Raw genomic sequence first — 6,028 nt, 5'->3', positions numbered from 1 at the left:
TGTGGCTCGTCTATTAGTCCTTCTCCTCTCTTGGTAGAATCAACATAGTAAAAATGTCAATACTCCCAAAAGTAATCTACATGTTTAATGCAATGCCCATCAAAATTCCAATGACATTCATTAAAGAGATTGAAAAATCTACTGTTAAATTTATATGGAAACACAAGAGGCCACGAATAGCCAAGGCAATACTCAGTCAAAAGAACAATGCAGGAGGTATCACAATACCTGACTTCAAACTATATTACAAAGCAATAACAATAAAAACAGCATGGTACTGGCACAAAAACAGACATGAAGACCAGTGGAACAGAATAGAGGATCCAGATATGAAGCCACACAACTATAAGCAACTTATCTTTGACAAAGCTGCTAAAAATATACGATGGAGAAATAGCAGCCTCTTCCACAAAAACTGCTGGGAAAACTGGTTAGCAGCCTGCAAAAAACTGAAACTAGATCCATGTATATCACCCTATACCAAGATTAACTCAAAATGGATCAAGGATCTTAATATCAGACCACAAACTCTTAAGTTGATACAAGAAAGAGTAGGAAATACTCTGGAGTTAGTAGGTATAGGTAAGAACTTTCTCAATGAAACCCCAACAGCACAGCAACTAAGAGATAGCATAGATAAATGGGACCTCATAAAACTAAAAAGCTTCTGTTCATCAAAAGAAATGGTCTCTAAGCTGAAGAGAACACCCACAGAGTGGGAGAAAAATATTTGCTAACTATACATCAGACAAAGGACTGATAACCAGAATATACAGGGAACTTAAAAAACTAAATTCTCCCAAAACTAATGAACCAATAAAGAAATGGGCACGTGAACTAAACAGAACTTTCTCAAAAGAAGAAATTCAAATGGCCAGAAAACACATGAAAAAATGCTCACCATCTCTAGCAATAAAGGAAATGCAAATTAAAACCACGCTAAGATTCCACCTCACCCCTGTTAGAATAGCCATCATCAGCAACACCACCACCAACAGGTGTTGGCGAGGATGCGGGGAAAAAGGAACCCTCTTACACTGTTGGTGGGAATGTAAACTAGTATAACCACTCTGGAAAAAAATGTGGAGGCTACTTAAAAAGCTGGACATCGATCTACCATTTGATCCAGCAATACCACTCTTGGGGATATACCCAAAAGACTGTTACTCCAGAGGCACCTGCACATCCATGTTTATTGCGGCACTATTCACAATAGCCAAGTTATGGAAACAGCCTAGATGCCCCAGCACTGACGAATGGATTAAGAAAATGTGGTATTTATACACAATGGAATTTTATGCAGCCATGAAGAAGAACGAAATGTTATCATTCGCTGGTAAATGGATGGAATTGGAGAACATCATTCTGAGTGAGGTTAGTCTGGCCCAAAAAACCAAAAATCGTATGTTCTCCCTCATATGTGGACATTAGATCAAGGGCAAACACAACAAGGGGATTGGACTATGAGCACATGATAAAAGCGAGAGCACACAAGGGAGGGGTGAGGATAGGTAAGACACCTAAAAAACTAGCTAGCATTTGTTGCCCTTAACGCAGAGAAACTAAAGCAGATACCTTAAAGCAACTGGGGCCAATATGAAAAAGGGAACAAGTACTAGAGAAAAGGTTAGATCAAAAAGAATTAACCTAGAAGGTAACACACACGCACAGGAAATCAATGTGAGTCAATGCCCTGTATAGCTATCCTTATCTCAACCAGCAAAAACCCTTGTTCCTTCCTATTATTGCTTATACTCTCTCTACAACAAAATTAGAAATAAGGGTAAAATCGTTTCTGCTGGGTATTGGGGGGGAGAGGGAGGGGGTGGAGTGGGTGGTAAGGGAGGGGGTGGGGGCAGGGGGGAGAAATGACCCAAGCCTTGTATGCACATATGAATAATAAAAGAAAAATGAAAAAAAAAATCCTTCTCCTCTCTATACAATGGTAAGGGAGGGGGTGGGGGCAGGGGGGAGAAATGACCCAAGCCTTGTATGCACATATGAATAATAAAAGAAAAATGAAAAAAAAAATCCTTCTCCTCTCTATACAATGGGATATTTTAAACCCAACTTTTCTTGAACCTACTGATAAGAGATAGTTGTGGGGCAGGAGTAATTGATACCTGTGGCTCCAGGCTATGCAACTGATCAGGTTCGTCTCTGGGCCTAGTCTTCCTCTCTTGCAGCCTGCCTCATGGCATCTAAGGGCTTCCTAAACTGTGGCTTTAAACTGATTACAATGCATTCTCTGTGACTTCACTGCATTGTGTTTGTCCTCCTCTGTTAACAATTGAGCAAACCCCATCATCTACTTCTTCATTGGCTAATTTGGCAATAGCTGAAGCAGTAGACCTCCAGCTGCTTCTGCAGAGGGCTTTGCAGGACACTCCTGATGAGGATAAATGTGGGAGCAGCCTTCCTCAGGGAAGCCTGGGGATGTCAGAAGCAGAGCGGAGCAGTGATGCAGAGCCACTGCCCTGATCATTAGATGTGGCTTTGTGAGTGAGCACGGCCCTGTCATACTTCACAGTTGTCTGCTCTTCCCCAGCCTCCTGCCTCTGAAATACATCAGCCATTCTCAATGTCTTCAAAGGGATTTACTTTACCCTGACTTTTCTAGGTTTTCTACGAGGAAGCATTAGTCTGAAAATAGAATGTCTATCCCTCTGTTATTATGTTATTTTTTCTAAATCATTCCTTTTTTAATTTTTATTAGCATAAATTTATTGTACAAAAAGGTTTCACTGTGGTATTTACATACATGCATATAACATACTTTGATCAAATTCACCCCATCTATATTTTTTTACTCCCTTACCTCCTCCCCCCTCCTTTTTAGGTTTTAGTGGGTTTCATTATGTCTAAATCATTTCCTATTCAGCACTCTTTACTTTCACTGTCACTACAATGGACAGAATTCCTTGCCAAACCACAAAACTCTGTTAATAACTGTTCTATACCTGGAAAGTTAAAAATATAATTCCTAGGCTGGGTGTAGTGGCACATGCCTGTAACCCCAGCTACTTGGAAGGCATGGTAGGAGGACAGCAGTCAGAGACTAGTCCATGCAAAAATCACAAGACCTTATCTAAAAACAAACTAAAGCAATAAGGGCTGGAGACATGGCTGAAGTGGTAGAGTGCTTGCCTAGCAAGTGTGAGGCCCTGGGTTCAAACCCCAGTAATACCAAAAAAATTTAAATGTGGTTCCTTATTTTTCTCTCAGACTATGTTCTATGGGAATCATATTCTGTCCTGTTGGGCCATTGGTGCAAACAGAGAACTTGGTTCTGAGTCTATAGGTCTCATTAGATCATCAGGTCTTTTAGAAAAACATTCTTAAAGATAACCTCTCTGCCTGTATATGAACAGTCCTGTGGGTTTATGAAAATCCCTCTGGAGACATTCATCCCTGGCATAGTGACAGTTGGTCTTGGGTGCTGGTAATAAAGCCCATGGCCTTGCAATGGTGTTTATTTAGCTCTTACCTAGACCAATGTAAACTCTAGAAATTCACTGATCCAGTCTCAGTTGGACATTGCAATTGTTAATTTCAAAGTGAAAAGTATCTTGGAAACCATTTAGTAATAGTTTACAGGTTTATTAGGTTTGGGGAGATAATGTAAGTCTCAAGATTTTGTGCTAATTATTCTGGCTGTGACATTTTTTTCTTCCTCAATCTAAATAATCAATCTTCATGATTAGTAGAATTAAAAACAATGGATCCATCCATAGTCAGGTCAAAGACATTAATAAAAACTAGGCTCAGTACATAGTTCATGGCTATCTGATGCTGATGGTTACTCATTCCACAAAAATTCATGCAGAAAGAAGGACCACCATGAGATGCTATGAAAACAGCACATCTCTATAGATCACAGGCATTGGGCTGCCCATCAGATTTACCCTCAGAGGGGCGAGCTGGCCATTGATCTCTGAGTGTTCAGGATGCTTTAAAATAGCTATGAAATTATGCCATCCACAGTGTTCAATTTTCCCAGCCAAATATGTCAATTGCTCTTTTAACACCATTCAATACACAGAACTCAGACTCCAGACCCAACACTCTCCCTAGTCCAACACTCTTCTGATTCCGTATCCTCCATCTACCTGCCTTGGTTTTCAAATGCCTAGTAGAGTTTGGCTGTAGGTTAATTCTTCTTACAGATGGGAGGAAACAGAATGACAGTAACTGCAGCCTGTGCCCAGGCACAGTGTTTTGTGTGATGTCATCAGCTCAGCCTGAGAATTATTATGAAAGCCATCAGTCTTGTGATTTCATAAATGACGCAGTTTTGATAAAGACTTTTTGCATCATGAAGAGCCCTGTCAAGAAACCTCAAGATAAGAAAGGGGAGATGATTCATCTTTTAAGTAGAATCAACATTTCAGTCCTCACACAAACATTAAACTCTGTTTTGTACACTCTGATATAGAGGATGTCTTAAGAGTTGGTAACCGGTTACTAGAAAATTTGTTCTTCAAGCCACGTAGAAACTCTTTTGAAATATGTTACATATAGTATCCTGATTTTTAGATAAAAGTTGCGTTTCTAACTTCCTGCTACACATGTGACAGAATGCACAAAAATTTCATAATCTCATAAGCCACAGAGAGAAGTGATGTAAAGTTGGACCATTAATTGTATCTGTAATCTTATTTATTTATTTCTAAAGAGAAATCAGTGGCAAATAAGAAACAGTTTTAGCATATGCTTAATGTCACTGATGGGTATGTGAATGTTTACTATATTGTTTTGTGGCTTACTGCCTCATTTACAGACTTCTCAAGCATCAGCCCATTTGTGGTAACCCCAGTATCTACCTGGATGGTCAATACAACATCCCAAGTTCTCCATGTTCTACACATCCTTCTTTAACCTTATCATCCAATCCAGTCTCATCTATCTTGTCATCACCCACATCAGTATAGCCTCCAAAGTCTCAGTGTAGAGATCACTCTGTTTGACCCTCCCCTCTGATATGTACAACTGTTTTTCCTAGAGCCTCAGCTCCAGTGACCTTCCCATAACATCCCCTTTGATCCTCTCTCTCTCTCTCTCTCCTTCAGTACTGAGGTTTGAACATAGGGCCTCATGCTTGCTGGGTAGGCACTCTTGAGCCATTCAGCCAGCCCTTTTTTGTGTTGGATATTTTTGAGATAGGTGTTTGCAAACTATTTACCCTGGCTGACTTCAAACTGCGATCCTTCTGATCTCTGCCTCCTGAGTAGCTAGGATTATAGGCATGAGCCACTGGAGCCCAGCTGACCTAGTTTCTTGACCTGATATGTCTTTCTGACCATCTCTTCCTCATTTCCATGGTTGCCACATTTAGATTCCATGATCTGTTGTTATAATCAGTACCCTGCATACAGTCTCCACCCCCCCATCACACACTCCCATCTGCTGATTTGCCAGACACAAACCCATATGGTTGAATCTATTTCTCACTCCATGACTGCTCTTAGGACTCAATGTGGCTAGCATGTGTGCCAACTTCTTTACATCTCATGTGGACAGCCAATTTATACACTTGGTAACACAAATTAAAAATATAAATAAAAATTCACCATTCAAAATAGTAATCTTCCCTAATAAAATACTTAAGAACAAAAATTCTAACAGATTGCTGTTTCTAGAGAATAAAACTTTGGAAGACATTCACCTAGGTTTTTGTTTTGTTTTGATTTAATTTTGATACACTCCTGCACTATTAGGAGATAAGTTGTAAACATACCCACATTACTACTTTGACAAGAAATGGAGGGGCCAATCCATGAAGATCTTTGAGTGATGACAAAGGAGTATGAGCGTCACTCTTAGAAAGCTTTCCGGCACAGCTCACATTGTTTGCCATTACTGGTCCAGTGGCAGAAAGAAACTCCAAAACAACAATCACTTACAGGAAAGAGGAAAGGATGGACAGAGGGTAGGTATGGGCAAAGGTTGAGATAGAGGAGCAGAGTAAGACCAAATATTGAGAAACATCTTATGAGGAACATGACTCAACAAAGTCCACACTCTCATT

Source organism: Castor canadensis, chromosome 1, assembly GCF_047511655.1.
Source record: "Castor canadensis chromosome 1, mCasCan1.hap1v2, whole genome shotgun sequence".
NCBI classification, from domain to species: Eukaryota; Metazoa; Chordata; class Mammalia; order Rodentia; family Castoridae; genus Castor; species Castor canadensis.
This window is presented reverse-complemented; position numbering follows the sequence as displayed.